The sequence below is a fragment of the Capra hircus genome, chromosome 21 (genome assembly GCF_001704415.2).
Source record: "Capra hircus breed San Clemente chromosome 21, ASM170441v1, whole genome shotgun sequence".
NCBI lineage: Eukaryota > Metazoa > Chordata > Mammalia > Artiodactyla > Bovidae > Capra > Capra hircus.
This window is the reverse complement of record NC_030828.1, coordinates 32399114-32424704: the sequence shown is the minus strand read 5'-3', so window position 1 is coordinate 32424704 and position 25591 is coordinate 32399114. Positions and strand designations below refer to the sequence as shown.

At 51.3% G+C, this 25591-nt stretch overlaps 1 protein-coding gene across 3 annotated transcripts in view; it reads left to right on the top strand.

Moving 5' to 3' along the window:
- The window catches only part of LINGO1 (leucine rich repeat and Ig domain containing 1), a 213898-nt gene that overhangs the window by 133363 nt on the left and 54944 nt on the right, over window positions 1-25591 (top strand). The window contains exon 2 of one of the 3 annotated variants that reach the window (XM_018066522.1): window positions 13329-13426. The exons of the other annotated variants lie outside the window; for them this stretch is intronic. The gene's annotated coding sequence lies outside the window, so the exon portion shown is untranslated. The remainder of the gene's footprint in view (window positions 1-13328; window positions 13427-25591) is intronic. 3 annotated transcript variants of the gene reach the window in all.

Sequence of the window (25591 nt, the reverse complement as noted above, 5' to 3'; positions counted from 1 at the left end):
GCCATGTACCAGCCAACACCTTTGCCTGCATGTTCAGCCAGACCTGGATTTACCTCCACTGGCACTGGATCATCTAGGCTAATAGAGTGGGGACAGTGGGGTGGCTAATAGAAAAACCTGAGCTAACCCCAAACTACTTCTCCTTGGCTTGGGAATGCATTCAGGCCAGAAGGCTGACTGTCCTTGCTGCGTTTCTGAAGGCCAGTTAGGGATGCAAGGAAGCACTTCCCACCTTGAGCCCCTTCTGCGGGAGTCAGGTGGTGGCTGGGCATAGTGAGTATGGGTTGCCTCCACTCCATGGCTGCCTGGAGTAGAGCATAGCCTGGGTAGAGCGTGGGCAGGGTGGGGACTCAAGATAGGCCCCAGAACTCCAGGGACAGAAGTTGTTTTCAAAGCAGGGAGTAAGGCTGGGAGAAGTCCTGAGCCCTTCATGATAGAGGGCAGAAGACGTCTTTCACTGCACCCTGACCCCAGCCCCTCACTGAGCCCTGATCCTAGAAGACTGAACTTTGACCCCACTGAGCCCTGATCCCGGACAGACTGAATCATGGTCCCACACTGAGCTCTGCCCCCAGCCCCACGTGGAACCCAGCACTGTCATGAATGTTCAACAGAGTAACAGGTGCTGGGGTGGGAGGGGTGAATGGTCCTGCTTGTTCATCCCCACTGCGAGCTCTGCTGCCTGTGGGCAGGACTCTCGTGCCAGACCCCACACTCTGCGATGGCCAAGATGAATCAGATGTAGTTCCTGCCCACAGGGCTGGTGGGGGAAGCGACAAGCAAACAGTGACAGCTGAGTGATCAGAGTCGAGGTGGGCCTCACTTAGAGAGTTCTTCTGGCAGCAGGTGGGCAGCGGCAGTGCTGTAGGTGGGCCAGTGGGGAGGCTAAGACGGGGTCCCTGTGAGCGATGAGGAGGATGGCACCCATGGGGGTCTTGGGGGTGCCTGGGGGTGAGTGATTCCCCCCAACTCCCAGTGCTGGCTGAGACTCCCCCAGGTCCTGCTCAGCTTCTGGTGAACCAAAGAGCTCACCTATGAGGAAGGTTGCTGGTGTGCTGGGCCCCAGGGTAATAATGTTACTTACAAGGAAAGCATATTTATTCATCTCATAGAAGAGGAAATGGAACCAGGCAGGGACTTGCCTAGTGGCAGTCAGCCTGAAGTAGCCCAGTGGGGCATGACCCCAGGTCTTTCCTGCCTCCTGGCCCACCCATCGCTGTTTCTGCTGTTCCCAGGAGTGAACTTGCCCTGGTAGGATGGAGCTCCACTTCTTCCAGCCTCACCCCCAAGTGAGTGAATACCCCCTGGGCTCTGATGGGGGCTGTGGGCCGTGGAGTAGAGGGTGTGAGGAGGCCCTTGGCTGGTTAGGGGACTAGCCCAGGAAGGAGTGTCTTCTGCTTCCTTCATCCCCGACCCTCCTGTCTCTGAATCCCATCCCTCTGGGTTTCCACATCTCCTTGCCATCAACCCTGGCCCATTTCCCTCCTTCCATGGCTCAGCCCCTTCTGAATAACCAGGCCTAGAGAAACCACCCAACCTGTCACCTACCCTCCACACGGGGAGACTACGGCCCTGAGAGGGGTAGAGACCTGCTCAGTATCGTGAGGCTCTGCCTCTCACGTCTCTTTAAGAAAGAAGAGAGTCTGAAATCACATTGCCTGGAGTTTGTGCTTTAAACACAAGGCTAGTATTTGAGTACTTTTGCTGGGCTGGGGGCCTTGAGGGGCCTATGCCCATACCAGTTCTCATCACAAAGGCCGATGCCCCGGGCGAGCCGCCTCTGTCTCCTCCAGCACGGTGCCGCCACCAGACGTGCTCCCCCGCCTCCCCAGGTTCAAGGTGCTGCAAACCACCATCTAGTTTAATTCTCTCACCAGTCCTGGAAGTTGCATGATTTTCTATAGGTGAGGGCACCGAGGTGGGGAACTAGGCCACTGTCATGAGCTGACAGTGGAGGTGGATTTGCCTGACAGGTTCCGGTCCTAGGCAGTCCACGTGCTTCAGATTGCCCCTCCTTGCATCTCGCACCCCCACATCCACTGCTGCTTCCCTACTTATCTTGTTTTCCAGCCAAAACCAGTCACTCTTCCCCAGAGCTCTCCACACTTGCCTACCTCCAGCCCTTGCTTAAGCTGTTCCAGCCCCCTGGAGTTCCCTTCCCCGCTCCATCTGCCCAGATCCCCCTTCATCTTTTGGGGCTGGGCCCAGATGCCACTTCACAGAGACCCCCGTCTGCTTTGTCCTGATCAGAAGCCAGGCCCCTGCTCCTCTGAGCACCATCCCACTGTCCCCCTCTCTGGCTCCTGGCTCATGTGTCTGACATCACAGCACGTGGAGGGCAGAGCAGTCTCCTGGCCCCTGGCTTCCCTGGCCCGTAAGCCCTAAGGGCCTGGCACACAGTAGGTGTGCAGGGAGTAGCTTGGGTCCTCGTCCTGGGAGGGGCTGCACCTCCACAAACCATGCCATTCCTCAGCAGTCCCAGGTCAGCTAGCCTCCAGCTGAGCTGGTCCCAGCCCACTGGGGAGACCAGCTGCTTCCTTTAGCAATGGATGGTTGATGTTGGGAGCTGGCTTGTCACCCCAGCAGACTTCCCTGTGTATGCTTACCTGCCCGGGTTCTGGGGGCAGGAACAAGACAAACCCCCACCTCACCCACCCACCAACTCGGGACTCCTAGGCAAGTCTGGGAGCCTGGAAGGTATAGGTCCTGGGTGCTGAGTGCGGGCAGAGGGCCTCACGCATGCTCTGCCTGGCACCGCCACTCACTGGCTCTGTTGATTGCTGGCAGTGTGACTTTGAGCAAGTTGGTTAACCCCTCTGTGCCTCAGATTCCTCATGCATTAACTAAGGTGATGACACACCTTCCTAGGGTTGCTGTGAGGATTGAAGGAGTCGATACGGAGTAAAGCACACAGCACAGCCCCTACACACACGCACACATGCTCCCTGGATGCTGGCTGCCACCGTTGCCGGGAGAGTGGAGGCAGGGTGTGGGGCGTGTTCAGGGAGAGCTTCCAGAAGGTGGCGGTAGGTGAGGAGCCACCTGAGAGATGAGACGTGGAAGGCAGGAAAGGACGCTGTGGGAAGACAGCACTGCAGGGACCAAGGCTTGGCTTGGGGACCTGAAAGGGAGTGTGGGAGACCCTGGGCTGGTGGCGCACAGGGGCGGTGTCCTGGACTTTAGCTGCCACCTGGGGAGTTTGGACTTTGTCTCACAGCCAGTGAGCGGCTATGGATGGGGTATTTTTTTTCTTTTTCCTTTTTAACCACAAAAGCAATATCTGCTCATGTAAAAACTGAAACAATACAGAAGTGCGTCCTGTTAAGAAACTTCCTTCTTTGCCCTTAAATCTCATTCTGCCGAGGACCCACTGTTGTTGATCTGGTGTGCTTCCTTCTAGAACTTTTTCTGTGCCTTTATAAACGTATTTATTGTGTGTTATCTTTTTAAAAAGAAAAGGAATGAATCATATTATGCACATTACTCTACGACTTCCATTTTTCATTTCCCAGGGTGCTGTGGGCATCTGTCAGTGTCACGGAATACAGATCTCCCGTGTTCTTTTTAATCGTCGCCTAATATTCCATTGTTTGGCCATAATGAAATTTATGTAACTAGGCCTGGGTTGATGGATATTTAGGTTGCCTTCAATTTTTCACTCTTGCAAATAATGCTTCAGTGAACATCCTCGTATATATATCTTGGCTGACACGTGTAAGCCTTTCTGTAGGATAGGCTTCTAGGTGTGGAGTTGCCCTGGCGCAGGGTATGCTTATTAAATTTTAATAGGTACTGTCACGTTGCTCTTCCAAAAGGTTGGTCTAGTTTTTGCTCCCACCCTTGATATCTGCGGGGAGCCATTTACCCAGCTGCCCTCTGCACTGAACATTATCAAGCTTTTTAATTTTCGCCAGTCCAGGAAAACATCTCACTGTGGTTTCAACACACTTTCCTTCTTCCCAGCGAGGCTGAGCAACTTTTCATGTGGTTATTGGCCATTTGTATTTTCTTCTCTGTGAATTGACTGTTCATATCCGCTGCCTATTTTTCTTTTCTTTTTGCCTTTTTCTTATGGGTATGAAGGAGCTTTTAGTATATTAGGGATTTTAAAACTTTTGTCTGTGTGTTGGAAATATTTCCCCTAGTCCGCCATTTATCTTTCTAACTTTGTTTATGGTATCTCCAGCCATAGAGAAGCTTTAGATCTTTATTCAGGCAAATCTGTCAGGCTTCTCTTTAGGGCTTTATGTGAAACTCAGAAGTTTTACATCCTGCTTGGTTAGGCTTCTTGGGAGGGTTTTAAGCAGCATGCGGGTGAGGTAAAATTTGCGATTGGGAAAGGTCATTCTAGTTGCCACTGTGTGTAGGGTGGGTGGAGTGGGGACTGCATGCTGGCTGGGGTGGGGGTGAGGGAGAACTGGGAGAAGATGCGATTGAGAAATATTCAGGCATTGGCTGACCATGGTGAGGGAACGTGAGGGTGAAGAGGGAAAGAAGGGACTCACGAGTGATGTCTGGGTATTTGGCTGGGGACCACGTGGCTGATGCCACCACCAGCCTGAGTTAAGGATGGGAGAGGAAGGGAAATGTGTGCACATGCACATGAGTGCTCCCCTTGGCAGGAACACATGTGCACATGAGTACACACATGACAAGGACACATGTGCACATGAGCACACACATACGACAGGGGCACACGGGCACACGGGCACGCACACAGGCACACGAGTACACACACAACAGGGACACACGTGCACACGAATACACACACGACAGGGACATGTGTGCACACAAGTACACACATGACAGGGGCACATGGGCACACGAGTACACACACGACAGGGGCACATGGGCACATGAGTACATACATGACAGGGACACGTGTGCACACGAGCACACACACAACAGGGACACATGTGCACACGAATACACACACAACAGGGACACGTGTGCACATGAGTACACTCATGACAGGGGCACATGGGCACACAAGTACACACATGACAGGGGCACATGGGCACACGAGTACACACACGACAGGGGCACACGGGCACGAGTACACACACAATAGGGGCACACGGGCACATGAGTACACACACGATAGGGGCACATGGGCACATGAGTACATACATGGCAGGGACATGTGTGCACACGAGTATACGCACATGACAGGGGCACATGTGCACACGAGTACACACACGACGGGCACATGTGCACACGAATACACACATGACAGGGTCACGTGGGGGCACGAGTACACACACGACAGGGGCACATGGGGGCACGAGTACACACACGACAGGGGTCACATGGGCACACGAGTACACACATGGCAGGGACACATGGGCACATGAGTACATACATGACAGGGACATACATGCACATGAGTACACACACATGACAGGGGCACGTGGGTATACGAGTACACACACGACAGGGACACGTGCACATGAGTACATATAAGACGGGCATATGGGGGCACGAGTATATGCACATGATGGGGCACATGGGCACACGAGTACACACACGACAAGGACACACATGCACATGAGTACACACACGACAGGGGTACATGTGCACAAGAGTACACACATGGCAGGGACACATGGGCACATGAGTACATACATGACAGGGACATGTGTGCACACGAGTACACACACGACAGGCGTGCATGGGGACACAAGTATACATACATGACAGGGACACATGTGCACATGAGTATACATACATGACAGGGACACGTGCACACGAGTACACACATGACAGGGACACATGGGCACACGAGTACACACATAACAGGGGCACATGGGCACATGAGTATACACACATGTATACATGTGAGTACATGCATGCCCATGTACATGCTTAGAAGCTCTGAAGATGGGCATATCTGTGTTCTGGCTCCATGGCAGGGAGTAGGGGGGTGGTGTCTGCTTTTTGTGAAGTTTTTTTCTCACCAAGTACTGTACAAGGGCAACACACATACATACAGACACACACAGACACACACACACTCACACGTGCTCTGTAATCTCTACTGTCATATGAAATACACTTTACAGGTAAGGAGCCAGTCTCAGTGTAAGTAATTCACTCAAGGTCACAGGACTAGTGGCAGAAAGTGGATTTTTTTGGACAACTTGGATCCGACCACCCACAGACAGAATTCCTGCCAGTGGCACTGAGGCGCCTTTCATTCATGTCTAACCTGACCAACCCAGCTTCATCAGGGACTCTTAGGATGAGTGCTACAGCCTGACTGCCTGGGTTTGAAACATAGCCTCATTCCAAATGAGGCAGGTTACTGCCCCTCTCTGTGCCTTGGTTTCCCCATCCTGAAGATGCAGGCAGTGGGACTTTCTGGTGATCCAGTGGCTAAGACCGCATACTCCCAATGCAGGGGGGCCCAGGTTCGATCCCTGGTCAGGGAACTAGATCCCACATGCTTCAACTAAAGATACCGCATGTCACAACAAAGATTGGAGACCCCACGTGCTGCAACTAAGACCTGGTGCAGCCAAATAAATAATTTTTTTTTTAAATTACTGAAAGAAATGCAGACAGTGACGGTGCGCGTCTCCTAGGTTGCTGGTGGGCAGTGAATGTGTTAGCGAGTGGGAAGTACCTAGCACAGCGAGGGCTGAGCTCTCCGGGCCGCTGACTGTGGTGACGGTGACGAGATGGGGATGTCCGTGCCCTTTACCCTCTCCCACCCCCCCGTCCTCCCTCTGCCTGCCACCTCTCTCGTGTGTGCCAGCTCTCCCCCCGTTCCCCACAGGAACGTCTCTTATTTGCCTTTGAAACGTCGTCCTCTGTTTTCAGCCCCCAAACCCTTAGCAGACAGTGAATTAAAGCCCAGTCAGTCAGCAAAAACCATTCAGGGGAAAACGATTCATGTTGTGCTCAGGGAATCCTCCCCCAAGCAGTTCTAGTCAGGCATTTCCCATGAGCCAGTGCATCCATCCCAACATTGCCTGGGTCCCTGGGTACCAGACCATAACGTCCAAGCCTAAAACCCCTTCGTCCCCAAGTGGGGATGTTCGAGTGTGCTTTCGAGCCAGGGGGCTGAGCTGACCCCACCTCAGCCAAATCTCTACTCTGACCACAAGCCGTCACTGGAGCCCTGACCCCAGGATGAGTAATTCTCAGCATCATTGGTCAGGAAACTTGCCCGCAGGAAACAAAAGGAGAAAGCACAGCACATTTGGGGCATGGTTCCTCAGTGCTAGCATGTCTAAGCAAATCCTGCGGTCATCAGGGTGGGGGCAAGGTATGCAAACTGGGGTAAAACCTTGGGTCTGGACCCAATTTAAATTTTCTCCTAAGCCAAAAAGCTCACCGAAATCACTGAACTTATCATTATGAATTTCTCATCATCAAAATAAGCCCCCAAGTAAATAAACGCTTGTGGTAAAGAATGGAGCAGTTATTACCTGTTTCTTTGTAGGGTTTAGTTTTCAGTTATACTGTATCAGTCACACCCTTTTATTCTTAACTGAAAGGGATGGCAAAACTCACTTCAGTCTTTCTCAGAGACCAGCTACACCAAAAACTCCAGGCCCCCAACCCCAAAGCCTCCAAGAGAGGATTCTTCATGACCGCTGCTTTGGAAGCCCCAGTCCCCAGGTCCCCAGGGTCCACAGAGCCTGCCTTTGCTCCAGGGGCTTCTTCACTTTAAACAACCCCACCCCTGCCTCTGACCCAAGTCCCCACCCCCAGCCCACCCCAGCACCTCTGTGGGTGCCATGCGGTGCTGCAGTTTGCATCTACCCTGGCGTCAGTTTGAAACCACGGGCATTTGGGTGCACATACTCAAGTGCTGACACCAGCACCCAGCACTCATTCTCAAGAAGAGTCCTTTTACTGGCCTCAAAGAAGCTGTATTGTACCAGTTTGGGGTGAGTGTGAGTAGCAGAGGCAGTGTATTTTATGGCAGCCAGATCTTACTTCTTGGAAAAGGGGAGAAGTCATAGGGACCCTATATAAACTAAGGGATTTCCTCCTAGGTCCTCTGCCGGCCTCCTGCCGTCATCTTGAAGGGCTGCCTCCTCCCCCTGTTCCCTGTGTTGTCCCACAGGAGTACACACCATTTAAGATGATAATTGCCAAAGTAGAGTTCCAATAATTTCAAAACATAAATCTACAATTAAACCTGCAGCGCATTGTTGCTTGTGGCTTCAAGGCCCTGGTTGAGTTTTCCTGCACTTTCCCCCACCCCAAATTGTCCATCCAGGACCAATCAGCTTGGAGTTCAGGGGCCTTTCTGGGAGCTGAGTCAGAGATAAAACTCAAGATGTACCAGCCTTTATTCTAAAGTCAAGTTCAAGTCCTCGAACGTGGACCAAGGCCCTCACTGTCAAAAAGATGCTCCCAGTTGACTCAGCTGCCACCTCCCTTCTCCAGGTGGGGACTGTCCTGCTAGTGGATCCTGTGGAAGGGCCAGGAACTGCCCCCCCATTTCCCTTGTAAACACAGGGAACCCTTCAACTTGGGAACTGAAGTCATTCCATCTCTCATGGGAATCCTAGTTATTTTGGGGCTCCCAAATGGAGCTTAGTTCTGTCACCCAGAAAGTCCTCCAAACGTGTTCTTAAACCATATGCCCCATGTGGCTGTGGGGATGTAGGGAGGGTAGAGGAGTGCTCCACTAATAAGCTCTCTCTGAACTCTCAGTGATTTAATGCCACAGTCCCAACCTTTCTGGCACCAGGGACCAGTTTCATGGAAAACAATTTTTCCACCGGGGTGAGGGTGGGGGGAAGGTTTGGGAATGATCCAAGCACATTACATTTACTGTTCACTTTCTTTCTGTTGTTATTACATCAGCTCCAACTCAGATCACCAGGCATTAGATCCTGGAGGTTGGCGACTCCTGATTTAATGTGACAAGGCTCCCTTCTTTTAGCCTATGAATTCACAGTACATGACCGATGTGGGAAGCGGAGAGGGTGGCAGAAGCTGGTCCATTTAGTCACACGGGGACCCAGGCTGAAGCTCAACCATGTGGTAGCTGCCCCCTGGAACTCACAGCCTTCTTTGACCACAGTGGCAAAGGAGGGGAAATGGAAGAGGTGCACACGGGCTCCTAAATGCATTGGCACAGAGGTGACATGTCATCTTTGTTCACAGCCCACTGGCTAGAACGTCTCATATGGTCTCAACTACCTGCAAACGGGCTGAGGAAATGTGGGGACATTTTGTTGGGGAGAGGGGATGGAGGAAATGTGCCAGATATTCAGTGAGCAGTGAGAAGTGAAGTCTGGACAAAAGGTTTCATGTTATGGGATGCTCTCAGAGCAAGGATTTCTGAATTGCCGAGGCCATGACTTCCTGTTCATTCTCTGCGCCTGGGGAGGCCCCAAGTGTGTGGGAGGGAGCGGTGGGAAAAGCTTTGAGGAGGGGTCCCTGTAAAGGAATAAGCCCCTTGGCAGGCCTGGGCCCTTCACCACCAGGCTCCAGGTTTGACTCAACCTCACCCCACTTGTCCCTATTGGTTGCTTGCAATACCAACATAAAATGAATTTTTTAGGAGGAGAAGTAGAATCGAGAGTGAGAATGAATTCAGCTTTGGAGGGGAAATATCCAAGAGGTAGCATCTAGAAGCCCCTGCGTCTTTGTTTGGGCTACGTAACAAAATACCAGAGAAACTGGGTGGCTTATAAACAACTGTAGTTGCCGTCTTACAGTCTGCAGGCTGGAAGTCCAAGATCAAGGTGCTGGCAGACTCAGCGTCTGGTGAGGGCCGGCTTCCTGGTTCATAGATGCCCTCTTCTCACTGTGTGTCCACATGGCACAAGGGGCGAGAGAGCTCTCGGGGGTCTCTTCTATAAGGGCACTAATCCTGTTCATGAGGGCTCCACTCCCATGACCTAATCACCTCCCCAAAGCTGCACCTCCAGATACCATCACATTGGGGATTAGGGTTCAACTATGAATTTTGAAAGGGACACAGATATTCAGGCTATGGAACGCTGGACTGAAGTTGTCTTTCTTCCACATTTTCATTCCTTCAGCAAATGTGACTGCGATGGGCCATATTCTTGTACTGATCATGACTCCAGACTCTTGACTCCAGCACACCGGAGATTGAAGCTCTGCTCAGCGGCTTGTTAGCTCTGGGTTAATTGCTTCTCTCTACCTCTGTTTTCTCCTCTTTAAAGTGGGGATAGCATCTGTCTCTCTTAGGGCGGCTGTGAGGATTAAATGAGTTAGTATTTGTCAAGCACTCAGAGTAGTGTTGGGCGTGTGATCAGGACTTTGTAAACGCGTCATCATCACCACCATTATCCAGCACCAGGTACCGTTCCAGATACTGCAGGAGTAAATCTCATGGTCCCTGCTCTCACATATGATGGGAGAAATGGAAAATAAACAGAAAGAATTCAATCAAGATGTACTTTCAGATAGTGATGGCACTAAAACAAAAGTCAGGTACATTAAAAAAAAACCACTCATCTTCATGAGTCAGTAGGGAAATGCAAATCAAAATGACAATGAGAGTTAAAGCAATTCTACAAATGCCCCCAATAAACTTGGATTTGATAGCCACCCCCCAACCCAAAAAAATGAGATACCACTGCTTATCTCTAACATTGACTTTCACAAAATTGACAACAGTAACTGCCTGTGAGGGTACAGAGTAACTGAAACTCTCATATGTTGCTAGTGGGAATGAAAAATGGTACAGTCACTTTGGAAAAAAGTCTGGCTATTTTTTGTAAAGTTAAAAATATGCTTACTGTATAACCAAGGAATCTTACTGCTAGGTATTTTCCCAAGAGAAATAACAACTTATGTTCATAAAAAACTTGTATGTGAATATTTATAGTGGTTTTATTCATAATCACCCCGAATTGGAAAAAATCCAAATGTCCTTCAGCTGTTGAATGGATAAACAATTGAATACTACTCAGCAATAAAAAAAGAATGAAATTCTGGTACAAGAAACAACACAGGTAAATCTCAAATGCATTATTTGATAAAGGAACAAAGCCAGACTCAAAAGGTTACATATGGATGATTCCATTTGTATGAGATTCTGGAAAAGGCAAAACTATAGAAACAGAAAACAGATCAGTGGTTATGAGAGGCAGGGATAGGGGGAATTGACTACAAAGGGGACAACTCATGGAGACTTTCAGATATGGATGGTTAATAGAATTGTTCTTTATCTTAATTGCAGTAGTGGTTACATGTTATATACAGCCATCGAAGCTCAGAACTGTGCACTAAAAAGTGTAAAGTTTATTCCAGTTTTATTTAGAAATAATCAATATATATCACTGTAGACATTTAAGGTGTACAGTATGATGGTTTAATTTTCATATATTGTGAAATGATTACCACCCAATATCCATCATCTCATATAGATATATAGAAAGAAAAGAAAGAAGAAAAAAGGCTTTCTTCTTGTAATAAGAACTCTGAGGATCTACTTTCTTAGTAACTTTCGTGTGTAACAGACTGCTGACTACAGTCATCATGCTGTGCTTGTCCCTGGCACATACTTATCTTGTAACTGGACATTTGTACCTTTTGACCCTGCTGTGCCGTGCTAAGTTGCTTTAGGCGTGTCCGACTCTGTGCAACCCCATGGACTGTAGCCCACCAGGCTCCCCTTTCCATGGAGTTCTCCAGGCAAGAGTACTGGAGTGGGTTGCCATTTCCTCCAGGTTATCTTCCCAACCCAGGGATCGAGCCAGAGTCTCTTTTGTCTCCTCCATTGGCAGACAGGCTCTTTACCACTAGTGCCACTTGGGAAGCCCTTTTGACCACCTTCCTGCAATTCCTCCTCCTCCTACCCTCTGGTTCTGGTAACCATAAGTGTGATCTCTTTTCCTAAGAGTTTAGTTTTTTATTTCTATTTTTTTAGATTCTGCAGTACAGTATTTGTCTTTGAGTTATTTCACTTAGCATAATGCCTTCAAGGTCCATCCGTGCTGTCACAAATGGATTTCCTTATTTTTTCTGACTGAATAATTCTATCATTTAGATGTATATGTATATATCTCATACCTTCTTCATTCATTCATTCACTGATGGACACTTATGTTGTCTCCACGTGCTGGCTGCTGTAAATAAGGCTGCGGTGAACACAGAAGTGCATCTATCTTTTTGAGATAGTGTTTTCATTTCCTTTGGCTATATACCCAGAAGTGGAATTGCTGAATCACATGGTGGTTCTATTTTTAATTTTTTGAGGACCCTCGGTAATGTTTTCCATAGTGGCTGCACCAATTTCCATTCCCACCAACAGTGCACAAGGATTCCCCTTTCTCCACATCCTCCCTAGAATTCTTTATCTAAAAAAGGGTAAATTTTACTTCAAGTAAATTATACCACAATTAACCTGACTGGAAATAAAGCTCACCGTGGGATTGTTGAGACAGGGAACACCGAATGACACGTCAGCCACACAGGGTAGTGTGACTCTGGGAAGGAGGGGTTCCTGTGCAGGGTGGTCAGGGAAGGCTGTCTGAGGAGGTGCCTTGAGCTGAACCTGGCTGGGGAGGAGCCAGGCCTTTGTGGAGCTGGAGCGGGGTGTGCTGCAGGGCAGGCCTTGCAGCTGGAGCTGAGGGAGGGAGGAGAGGGCGGGACACAGGTCAGAGACCTCGACTCTCCTCTGGGCATGATGGAATCCCCTGGGGGGCATGGACAGAGGGTGACTGAAACACTGGTGTGGACAAGGTGGTCCAGGGAGGAGAATGGAGGGGAGGACGGGACATGGCAGCTGGGGGCCGTGTGTGAGGAGGAGTGGTGAAAATGAGGGGAGTGTGGGTCAGGAGCCTCTTACAGGAGGGAGAGGTCAGTTGGCCAGGGGCCCAGCAGCTGGGACAGGAGGACTGGCCTGGGCAGTGGGGATCCTGGCAGAGGGTATTGTGCGCAGTGGTGGGGCAGAGGCCAGCCATGCTGGGGTGAGGTGCTGGAGGTGAAGACATGGAGGTGAAGCTTCCAGGAGGCAGGGGACAGGCTTGGTGGGTAGCAGAGGGAACCTCAGAAAAAATGACGTAGAACTGCGTGTGTGTGTGTATATGTGTGTGTGTGTGTGTGTGTGTGTTTTGAACAAAACTTGCCGAGGTGGGCCTGACCTACTGCAGACAGTGTGAGATGTGAAGCGAGGGGTTTGGACAGGGACTATTCGAAGGAGCCGGGAGATAGCAGGGAGACGGGTGGCAGAAGGCCCCTCGCTGAAGTGGGAGGCAGCGCTGAGCCCCCGGGGGCAGAGGGTCAGGATCTGCTCGGGGGCAGGGGCGCACGCTGAGCTGGGCACCCCCGGGTTGCAGAGGCCCAGTCTTTGTCCGCGCTCACCTCCCTGCTCTTCCCCGCAGTGCATGCTGGGACCGAGACGGACAGGCCGCCGCTCCCCCTCCCACGCCCCCGGCCCCCAGAGGCCAGGCTGTTTGCCTCCCGGAGCCGTCTGACCCAGGTAGGGGTAGATGGAGGTGGGCTCTCCCTTGTTGTGTCTCTGCACGGGTGGGAGGACTCTAAGAGTAGGGTCCCCTGGCACTGGGTGGATGAGCCCCTGTCGGGGCGATGGGGGGGAGGCGCATGGAGTGGGGTTTGAAGCCCCCCAGACCCCCGCAGGGCCCCCTGGAGAGGAGCTCCCAGACCTCCAAGAGGCGGGCCACCTCAGCACCAACCCCTGCTTGCCAGGCTTCGTCCCCGAGACACGGAGAGGCCCCCGTGTGGCTCCCACATATCGCTGTCTGCAGCTGGCTAAGGATCGATCCTTCGTGGTACACACCTGCCAAGTTCTTTCGGCAGTGGGAGCTTTTGCCTCTGAGGCTTCTCATTCATTGCTGTCACTGGCTTTTCCCTGCCGGAGCTGCTATCTTCACTCGCCTGGTGTGTGTGTTTCTGTGAGTGGGGGCTCTTACTCCGGAGAGTCCCTGCTGTCTACAGGACACCCCCAGGGCAGAGGCGCTGTTTCTGGCACCGAGAACAGCCCTGCTCACTTTTAATCACTTTTAATCCCTCAGCGTTGGGCCCAAGAAAGGATATTTCTCAGTTGCTCCTGGGTGCCCCAGTAGAGGCTTTCTGCTTGGGATCAAGAGCTGGGATGCGGTGGGAGCCAGGCTTGCCAGAAAAAATACAGGATGTCCAGCTCAATGTGAACTTCAGAAAGACAACAGATCATTTTTCAGCATAAGTATGTCCCAAATATTGCATGGGACCTATGATTCTATTGATTCATATTGAAGCCCCAGCCCCCTCTTCTGTTCAGTCCCCGCTTTGCTGGGCCTATGGTGACACCCTCAGAGCAGCTGTGTCCATGGCCTACAGAGGGGGCCCTGGAGCCAGGGGCGGTCAAGCCTGCTCAGGCCACAGTCAATAGGTCCTGCAAACAGTCCCTGGGGCAGAGACCTGGGGTTTCTGCTAGAGGCTGCAGGGCTGGCTGTGAAGGGTGCTCTTGGGGTCTTTGTCTTCCCCCTTCTGGCTCTCTGACAGCAGAATTCAGACTGAGGAGGTCACTGGGTGGGGTTGGCTGGGCCTTTGTGCCTGTGAACGGAGCTGTGAGACTGGTGTGGAGCTGTGAGAGGAACCAGGAATAGAAAATTGTTTTGTGAGCTTGGAACCCAGAGTGCTGGGGGGTGGGGATGGAGGTGGGTGGGGTAACAGGGATGAGGCAGGGCCAGATATGAGGGCTTAGAATGTCCTATTCCTGCATCCTTCAGCACTGGGGAGACAAGGGATGTGTTTTCTCCTTAGGTGGAGTAATTTTTCCAACTATTAAGGTAATATGTTCCCTATATCTACCTATTGATCTAACAATGTAGATAATTTTTAAAGATTTTTTTTTAATGTGGACCATTTTTAAAGTCTTTATTTAATTTGTTACAGTATTCTTTCTACTTTATGGCTGTGAGGCATGGGGATCTTAGCTCCCTGACCAGGGATCAAACCCACATCCCCTGAATTGGAAGGCAAAGCCTTAGCCCCTGGACCGCCAGGGAAGTCCCTGTGGAGGTATCTAAAGCACGCAGTTCACGCTCTTCCCAAAATCTCTTCCTTGCCAAGGCTAGCCACTGCTAACTAGTTCCATATATCATATCCTTCCAGACTTGTTTCTATGTGCTTAGAAACATATTTTAAAAGGAAAAACTATCATACTAGTTACACTGCCCTGTCGCTTGATTTCTCACTTAATATTATTGTCTAGATCATTCTAGTGTTCTTCCCTTCCTTTTACGCCCATTGTATGGATAGTCTTTAAGTTATGTTATCAATTATTAATCCTGTCAGGGGCCATTTAGATTGTTTCTGGTGTTTGGTTATTTATAAACTTCACTTAGGGAACCTCCCAATTCCTACATCTGTGTACACTTGTGCTTCGGGTCCTTTGGGGGTGTTTCTGGAAGTGGACTGCCTGGGTCAGAGGGCACGCACATTTCCAGGTTTGACCCACAGGCCAGATCAACCTCCAGAAACTTGTGCTGACTTGCCATGTACAAGAGGCCTTGTCCCTTCACCCTTGCCACCCTGACATTATCACTCACTTAAATCCCTGCCAGCCTGGTAGGTAAAACTGATTTATTTTACATTTCTTTGATCACCGATGAGATTGGGCATATTTGTGTGTATTCTTTGGCCATTTCAATTTGTTTGCCTGTTTATCAAGTGCCTATTCATGTCAGATCCTCAGCTTATTCTTCTATTCATCTGTCCCTTTATTCAGTAAGCATTAATTGAGCATCTACCACGTGTTGGATACTGTTTTGTTTAGGGACCTAACTGAACGAAACTGACAAAACAAAATCCCTGCTCCGTGGAACTTAAGCTCTTGTGAAGGAGAGACAGCCAAGGAAAAACAGATAATCAAGTGAAATCTAGTGTGTGTATGAGTGCTGAGTGCTAAGTGCTAATGAGAAGAAAAGTGAGCAGGGTGGGGATGAGAAGTGTCGGGACACTTGGTTATGGCAGTCAGGAAGGCCTCGCTGGAAGACGGCAGTAAAGAAAAGACCTGTAGGAGGCGAGAGAATGAGTCACACATATGTCTGGGTCCCTGAGTTAGGGGTAGGCCTGGCCTGTTCAGGGCTCGGGGAGAAGGCCAGTGTGGCTGGAACAGGGCGAGGGAGGGAGAGAGTGGAGGGTGCCACCAGCGAGGGATCAAGAGCCAGACCTCACAGGGCCTTGTGGGCACCCTAAGGCCTGGGCTTTTCCTCGGAATGAAGTGGGGAAAGCAGGGAGACATGGAAGGTTCTGAATCATGGTATGACACAATCTGAATTTCATTTTAGCCAGATCACTCCAGCTACTGAAGGGGGCCAGAATGGACGCAGGCAGATCAGGCGGTAGATGGTTGTGATGATCCAGGGAAGGGATGGTGGGGTTTGAACTAGGGGGTCTTGATGGAAGTGGGGAGAAGAGAAAAGATTCTGAGTACATGTTAATGGTAGAGCCAGTAGCATTTGCTGGCAGACTGGATGAGGTGGTGTGTGTGTGTATGTGAGAGAGAGAGAGAGAGAGAGCCAAAGATTACTGACTTAGTCATTTTAAGCTGCCATAACCAAATACCATAGGCTGAGTGGCTTAAACAACACACAGTTATTTCTCACACTTCTTTAGACTGGGAAGGCCAAGATCAAGGTGCTGGCAGACACAGTTCTTGGCGAGGACCCTCTGCTTGGCTTGTAGATGACTACCGTCTCGCTGTGTGCTCATGTGACTTTTTTGTGTGCACACGGAGAGACTGAGCCCTGGTATCTCTTCCTCTTCTTATGAGGTTACCCGTCCCATCATGAGGGCCCCGCCTTCAGGACCTCATCTAACCCATGTTACATCCCACCTCCAAACACCAGCACAGCGGGAGTTGGGGTTCCAATGTACGAATTTTGGGAGACACAAACATTCAATGCATAACAGTGACTCCAAAGGTTTTGGCCCAAGTAGGGAGAAGGATGGGACTGCTGCCATCCACAGAGCAGAGTGAGTTGATTGAGAAGAGTGGGTTTGATGTAGGGGAGGAGAGGAGCTCAGCTATGGACGGGACTGGCTACATGATGTGTGGGAGCCAGAACTAAATGAAATGTATGGCCTTTTGCTTAAAAAATAATATTAAGAATTTCAAAGTGCTGAGAGTAGAGCATTAAACTAAGCCTGGGATCTTGCTGAGTGTGGGGCTTGGTGCAACTGCCCAGGTGGGCCCCACCTGTGGAGAGGTGAAGTGTGAGATGCTAGTAGACATCTGAGTAGAAATGGATATGGGGGTGAAGTTCAGGGCCCAGGTCTGAACTGGAGATACAAATACATGGTCATCAGCATAAAGCATGAAATTGGATAAGAGCATGAAGGGAGTAAGTGTAGGTGCAAAGGGCTTCCCTGGTAGCTCAGCTGGTAAAGAATCCGCCTGCAGTGCAGGAGACCCTGGTTGGATTCCTGGGTTGGGAAGATCCTCTGGAGAAGCGATAGACTGCCCACTCCAGTATTCTTGGGCTTCCCTGGTGGCTCAGATGGTAAAGAATCCGCCTGCAATGTGGGAGACCAGATTCGATCCCTGGGTTGAGAAGATCCCATGGAGGGGGCCATGGAAACCCACTCCAGTATTCCTGCCTGGAGAATCCCCATGGCAGAGAAGCCTGGCAGGCTGCAGTCCTTGGGGTTGCAAAGAGGAGGACACAACTGAGCGACTAAGCACAGCACATAGGTACAAACGAGAAGGACCAGAGACCCTGTCCCGGAGCCTCCTTTGGTCTGAAGCGAGGGAGCTGAGGAGGCACCGAGAAGATGACTAAGCAGGTGCAATTAGTGAGGTGGAAGAGAGCCAGGTATACTATCCTGGAAGCCAGGGGCAGGACATGTTTCAAGCATGAGGTCGAGGACAATGCAGGCTGAACATTGATCATGCATTAGCCGTGGGGAGGTCACAGGCAACCTTGTTTGGTGGGAGGGTGTGTGAAATGCATCTTATTGACCTGCAAGAGCAGATTGATTTATAAGAGGATGAGAGATTTAACCCTTTACCTGCCATATATTGCAATTTTTTTTTCACAGTTTTGTGGCTGTTTTTCGGTCATTTCAATTTATGGAACTTTATTTTAACCCCTTAAAAGTTTGAAATGGCCCTGCAGTCAAGTCCATCACTATTTTCCTTTAGAGTTTCTGGCATTACTCACCGAAAAGTTTTGAAAAGTTGTCTTATGTTGTTTTCTAGTTCTTTATGATATATAAGGGGCTTCCCAGGTGGCGCTGGTGGTAAAGAACCCGCCTGCCAATGCAGGAGATGTAAGAGATGCGGGTTCCATCCCTGGGTCGGGAAGATCCCCTGGAGGAGGGCATGGCAACCACTCCAGTATTCTTGCCTGGAGGACCTCATGGACAGAGCTCTCACGGCGGGCTACAGTCCACAGGGTTGCAAAGAGTCAGTTAAGACTGAAGCAACTGAGCATGCAGCACGCATAATATTTAAAAATATTTAAATTTCTGGTTCATTCAGAATGTTTCTATGGGTGTGGTTGGAGAATAGCTATCTAAGCAGTTTCCCCCAAATGACTAGCCGGTTGTTTGGACACTGTTTACTGAGTGAGCTGTCCTTTCTCCTTGCTCTGAAGCTCCTTTCCCATCATCTGACATATGTCCCCACAATCTCATGTCTGTCCAGGCCTTGCTGTTTGCTTCCATTGATTGTGGCCTGGGGAAAGATGGTGAGGGGCTCAGAGAATAGCCTTGGCTGTTGATTAGGGCTAGAGTGTGAGGAGGTGAGAGGTGTGGAAGGGAGAAGCGAAGGGAAGTTGGGGATGATGTGGGTTCTGGAGGGTGGAGGGCCTCCTGTGTGCTGTTACAGTCCTGCACGGCTGGTATTCTATAAACCCATCTATGGATGAGGCAACTGAGGTTCAGTGAGGTTTCATCACGTGTCCAGTGGCATCAGCTCTAAGGAGGTGGAGAAAGCCTGGGAGGCAGCTCCGATGCCTGAGTTCTGTCCACCCCATGACAGGGGAGGTGAGACAGAGTGGGTTTCAGGAAGGCTGGAAGGGCTCCAGGCACAAAATATCCACCCCCCAACCCCCCAGCATCCCCCGTCTGCCATTTGGCTGGGTCTTGAAGGTTTTCCCATTTCAAAGAGCAACCTGTTAAAACCAAAATACTCCTGGCAGGGAATCACATGTTAAGTTCTCAGCTAACGTCTTAATTATCAGCTAACACCTCTGCAGGGATTAACTGACAGTCAGCTGAGGACATTGAATGGGGGCCTGTTCCATGTGTATGTGGGCTGGGGAAGGCCAGGAGAGGGGAAGAGGGAAGGGGGAAGGCAGAGGGACAGGTACCTAGAAATTCACAGCTTTTTCCTGGAAGAGAGGGAGGTGGAGCTGGATCCTTGTGGAGAGGGGAAGGGATGGGGAGGAGCAAGGGAGCAAGCTCTGCTGGGCTGGGGAGGGGAAGGGATGGGCATGGCAGCTTTGCCATGGAAGCCTGGGGCTGGGGCTCCTAGAGGACCTGGTATCTACTAGACACATGCTGTGTCCTGGACACAGAGGAGCTTGTCACCTGCTCAGTCTTGGTCTTGAGAAGGTCAAGAAATCAGCCACCATGAGCCACCTTGGGCACCAGCTGCCAACAGTCACTCAGAGCTGAGATCTGTCTCAGATGCCCAGACACCATGTCTGTCACCCAGGCCTGAGGAGTGGGGGAGATGAATGGCTGATGCTGCTGGAACCTCCTCCGCATCTTTGAGCGTCAGTCTGCCCTCTGGGTCAGGGCTCCGTGTGTGACAAGGTCTGGGCTCCATGTGTGAGGAGGTTCAGGGCTCAATTTGTAACTGGTGTCTGGGCTCCTGTGTGGCCAGGGCTGGTGCTCCTTGCGTAAGGAGGGTTGGGACTCTGTTTGTGTAGAGGCTTCAGCACGTGATGACGGTCAGCTTGGAGTGTGACCAGGGACAGAGTTCAGTTTGTGATCAAGGTCAGGGCTCCATGCATGAGGAGGTCGGGGCTCCAACCTCAGGGGTCAGCTTGTAGTGAGGGGCTGTGCTCCGCGCATGGCCAGGGCTGGTGCCCCTTGTGTGAGGAGGGTGGGACATCCCTGTGTGACCAGGATCAGGACTCCATGCCTGAGGAAAGCCAAGGGCCAGTGTGTGACCCGAGTCAGGGCTCCGTTTGTGGCCAGCGTCTGGTTTCTCCGCTTGAAGAATGTCGGGGCTCAGTGTGAGAGGAGGGCCGAAGCTCAGTGTGTGGCCAGGGTTGGTGCCCCTTGTGTGAGGAGGGTGGAGGATCCCTGTGTGCGAGGGGGTCGAGGCTCAGCGTGTGAGCAGGCTTCGGGCTCAGAGCGTGAGGAGAGTTACAGGACCAGGGCCTGGGCTTCGTGTGGGAGGACAGTTGGGGCTCCTTGTGTGAACAGCGTGGGCACCCTGTGACCAGGCTCAAGGTCACTGTATGAACAGGGTTGGGAGGACCTTCTCTCCCCCTTTACTTCACTCTGAACAGCAGGGCGGTGATCTGCATCTTTGGGGGATGTTTGTGTCAAAGTGTAACCGGCTGTCCCGCCCATTCATCAGTGTGCTGGACTCTGACTCGGCCTTCCTGGGACTCCGGGGCTGAGAGTAGCTCCTTCCTCATCCTCCCTGTTCCTCCCTGTCTTGTCCCTTCTCTCCCTTTCCCTCCCTCCCCTCCCCTCCTCTCCTCTCCTCTGCCAGCCCTGGCCTCACACCCAGGTGCTGGCAGACAGACCCTGAGACACCCGGACCCCTTTCCATCTCGAGGATGACCCAGGTCCTGGGCAACCTGCAGTTGGGCCGATCCCTAGCTCTTCCCTCCTTCTCAGCTGCACACCCCTCCTAAGTTGTTCCAGGGCTCAGCTGGGGAGAGAGCCTCACAGAAGGGGGCAGATAGTGATGAAGGCAGACTTCAATGAGCTTGGTGCCCAAGAACAGGCCTGAGAGAGACTCCAGAATGGTGCCCTATGGGAGTGAAGGCTGGGGGTCTCTGGAGGTGCCAGGGGTGGGGCCTGTCAGTGAGTTAAGGGGTGGCTGGGAGGTATGAGGGCTCAGAAGGAGGAGGACTTCATGGCCACCTGAAGCCTTCTTTAGCGGTTCAAATCTACTGTAGGAGTGCCTGGAATGGAAGACAGACCCAGTCGTTCACTCAGCAAGCGGGCACCTAGTTGTCTAGACTAGGCACATCTGTGAACTGAACAAGAGGAAGGTTCCTGCCCTCTGGGAGCTGACAATTCACAGGGAGGCCATGACTGAAGGAGGAGTAAACGGCCTCACCCCAGCCTCTCCTCTTGTCCACCCAGTGGCCCCCAGGGCATCTCCCCAAACACACGGGCTCATGGGGCTAGTGCCAGGAACCTGCTGCCCTTGAGGGACCTGAAGGGAAAGCTGAGAGAGAGGACTCCTTTCTACTGATGAATGGTTCTGGAAGGGAGGATGGCCAAGATGAGGAGAAAGTGAGCATGAGAGGAAGGGGAGAAAGGCTTCTGAAGAAAGGAGCCCCCATGCTCTGCGACCCGCCCTGGGACTGAGAAAGGAGATGGACCTCTCAGGCACTGTGGCCAACCGTCCCATTTTACCCAGGACTGTCCAGTTTAGCACTTCTCAGTCTGGGAGTCATTGGTCATCCTACACCAGAAGGCCATTCTACAAGAGGCTCAGCTTCTGCCCCTGGCAGCCTACGTGTCCAGGCCTCTGAGGGCTGGACGTCTAGGTCACGGTGCTGGCCGTGCCTAGGACTTGTGGGAAGTAGCTGTGGGCTCCTGGGGGGTGGTGCCGACAGAGGAGCGAGGAGCAGGGGGCTCACCGCAGTGCCCAGATCCGGCGGCTAAACTTGAATCTGAGGCCTGGGCAGGACGCAGCGGCAGAGATGCCCATGCTTTTGTGTCCAACTTCCTCTGTCCACCAGAAGCTGGTTACCAGCGGCCCTGGTCGTCCTGCACTGGCTTGGGAGGCCTGGCTTCAAAGTTCTGTCTCCAGCTTGTCGTGTGACCCTGGTTTAGTCGACCCTGAATCTGGGCCTCAGTGGTCCTTGCCTGAGTGACTGGACCAGGGCCCTCTGAGGGAGGTTGTGTGAAACATGAAGTGTGGCCTGCGTTCACATGCTCTTGTGGTCACTGCTGTGGCTCAAGTGCCTGCCCCTGGGATGCCAGCTCTGGGGACCACTGAGGGGCCGGCCTCAGGTAGGGCCGACTCCCCATTCTTGCAGAGCAGACAGATGTATAAACTAGAAGTTGAAATCTGGAGGCCCCAGCCAGAGATGTGGCTGATGGATGTGTTTTGTTCCATTTTAAACCATTTGTTTTTTCTCATTGAGATATAATTCGCATACCATAAAACGGACCACTTTAAAGTGTACAATTCAGTCTTTTTTAGTATAGTCACAAGATTATGCAACCATCATCACTGTCTAATTCCGGAGCATTTTCCTCACCCCAAAAGGAAACCCTGTACCCATTAGCAGTTACTCCTCCTGTCTCCACCCGGCAAGCCCTGGCAACCACTAAGCTTCTGTCTGTCTCTATGGATTTGCCTATTCTGGACATTTCATATAAATAGAATCATACAAGAGATGGCTTTCTGTGACTAGCTTCTTGCCCATAACTGAATGTTTTCAGTTGATCCATGTTGTAGCGTGTGTCGGTATTTCAGTCCTTTTTATGGCCCAATAATATTCCAGTCTACGGATATTCCGTATTGTGTTTGTTCATTCGCTCATGGACATTTAGATATTTCCACTTTGCGGCAATTAGGAATACTGGCACTGTGGACATTTGTGTCATAGACTTTGTGGGGACATGTTTTCCATTCTCTTGGGTTTTCCACAGGAGTGGAATCACTGGGCCATAAAGTGACTTGGTGTTGATGCCTTAGGCAGGCCACGTGCTCTCTCCTTCTCAAGTCTTAACCCAGCTCCTGACTGCATGACTTACACCCCTTTGCTCACTGTTATTTCCTCTCTGGGCCCTGTAGGCATCTAAGCTTCCAGCCCTTGACTACAGAACAGTGATGGAGAGACACAGGGGGCTGTAGGAACCAGGGAAGCCTCCTCACCTGGGGAGGAATCTGGAGGGCTTCCTGGAGAAGATGCCACCTGAGTTTAACTTAAGCTGAGTGGACCTTTTTTTTTTAGGGAAAAGGAGTGAGGAAGAGTGCTCCCTGTGGGAAGCAAAAGTATGGAGTTTTGAAGCCCCCTCCCCTTTCTCCACTCTGTTGGCTGAGCCTTAGTGAGGTAGGGGCTGGATGAGCACTCCGGGGAGCAGCTGGAGGGCCCTGTCTTCTTCCTCTAGTGTGTGCCTCCTCTCTATCTTCTCTCTCTCATTCTCTGTTTCTGTTTTCGTTTTCCTTTCTGTCTTTTCTGTTTGTCCAGGGAGCTGCAAACAGTTTGATGGACTGAGAGGAGAAGGGGAAAGATGAGGGAGTGAGATAAGCCAGACAGTTTTAAGCCCCTACAGAGAGAGCCGGGGGTGGGGAGTGTGTGGGCAAAAGGATCTGTCCCTTTGTGAGCTAGGGACAGAGGCTGAGAATATAGGATGGAGGTGACCTTGAGCCAGGACACCCTGTGTCCCAAATGGCATTCCTCAGGGGCGGGTGAGAGGGAGGCTGGGCCCCACCAGGCTGGACCAGGCCCGCAGGCAAGGCAGAGCGAGGGACCCAGATTCAGAGCTGCACGCACATCTTCCCAGGTTTCTGCTCCACTACCTAATGGGTAATTATACCCTGACATGCATGGAGCAAAGAAGGGATTTTCTGTGAAGCAAAATCTCCCGTGAAATATTCAGGCCATGCTGGGCTTCGTTTCCCAGCCACCTAATCGCTGCTGCTTGGCTGGGCCACAGCTTGAGAGGCCACATGAGCCTGGAAGGCCGCATGGGGCTTTTTATTTCCTTCTCTACAGGGAGAGGTTTCCATGGACTAGGAAGAAGCTTGGCATTGGGCCTAAGACAGGCTGCGTGCATGTGTCTCTGTGGTGTGCGTGGAGTGTGTTTGCCTGTTTAGCCTCTGCACATTCATTGGTGAACCTGGTCGTGCATGTGTGTTCTGAGTGTGTGTGCTTACACACGCCTGTATCTGAGATGCACCCTGGCACAGACAGTGCGTTTCACACCACTGTCCAGATTGTCCCTGAAGGTGCTTCTCTGCTGTGCCTTGTTCTCTGATTCCAGGCTGGCTGCCTAGGGGACCCTCTTGGTGGGTGGAAGTCCACGCTGTGTGTGACTTCTGTCTGTGACCCGCCTTGGGAGTCTTCAGGGTCTTGGGTTTGGACTGAAAGCGTTGAAGTCTTCCCAAGCTTAGGGGCTCAGAGGTCGCAGCTGGTGTGCTGCACATGTGAGTCAAGCTTTGCCTCTCTTTTCTCTGGCTTGTTTGTTTGGAGTTCTGAGTGAGGCCACAGGGGAGCACCTTTGCTTCTGAGAGTTCACTGAACTGGGACACGTCTGTCTTTTTGTTAGGGCCCCTGAGCCTCTAACCCTCATCTCACTTGTCTCCTCTGGCCCATGAAGCCTCTGTATTTGCACTGAAGGTCACCTTTCTAAACCCTTGCTTTTGCACTTCAGTCACTCCTCGATATTGCACAAGGTAGGCAGGATTAGAATTATTGTACCCATTTGGCAGATGAAGAAACTGAGGTCTGGAGAGGCAAAAGGACATACCTAACGTTGCTTGGTGAACCCAGACTTCAAGTAAGATCACTAGCTTCTCCTCCTTGTGTATGAACCCTTTACCTGCAGTTTTGGCCCTAGCCCTTGGTAAAGGGGACCCTGCTCAGAGGAAACAGAGCCTGGTTTAATGAATGAATCAAACTGGAGGGTGTTCCCTTCTCCACGTGGAGTCCTCCTCCCCTCTGTCATCATTCAATGTTGTCAGCCCTGGACATCTCAAATCAACAGGAAGGGACACAAGAGGCAATAATATTGATGTCCGTCATTGATATTTCTTTATTGTGGCTGTAATTAGCAATTCTTCCACGGCTGAGGCTCAATCTGGCAGGCAAGTGGAGGAGCTCCGGCTTATTAATATCAGCCAGTTAATGTCACACTGACATGGCTGATGGTGTGTAGCGGGCTCTTAGGTAGGGAGAAGGAGAAGGGAGGGGCTGAGCAGAAGGTCGACAGCTCTTCTTTCCTCCCCAGGCACTTGTTCTCCTTGAGCACAGATTGTTAGAGTACTCCTCATCCTATATATCCCAAGAGAGTTCACTTTCCAGGTTGCCCCCTTCACCCCATGGCCCTCCGCCCCTCCCTGTCCTACCAGGATGGCTAGGAGGATATAGTGGCTTACACCCCCTGGGAAATTAATGTACCCATTTGACAGATGAGGAAGCTGAGGTCCAGAGAGGCAAAAAAAAAAAAAATATATATATATATGTGTATATATATATATATATATATATATATGTCTGAAGTTGCACAGTGAACCTGGGCTTCAAGCAAGATCACTAGCTTCTCCTCTCTGTGTGTGAACCCTTTACCTGTAGCTTCAGCCTAATGTCATCACAGCTCAGGAAGCCTCCAGGAGGACTTCCCAGGTAGCCAGAGGTGGGAGAGCAGCTCCTCAGCCCTCTCCCTTCTCCTCCAGGTGGAAGAATGCCCCCTACTCCCACCCTGAGCCTTGCCACACTTAGATCTGCATCTCCCTGTTTATGCTGGCCTCCTAGGCAAGGCGTGC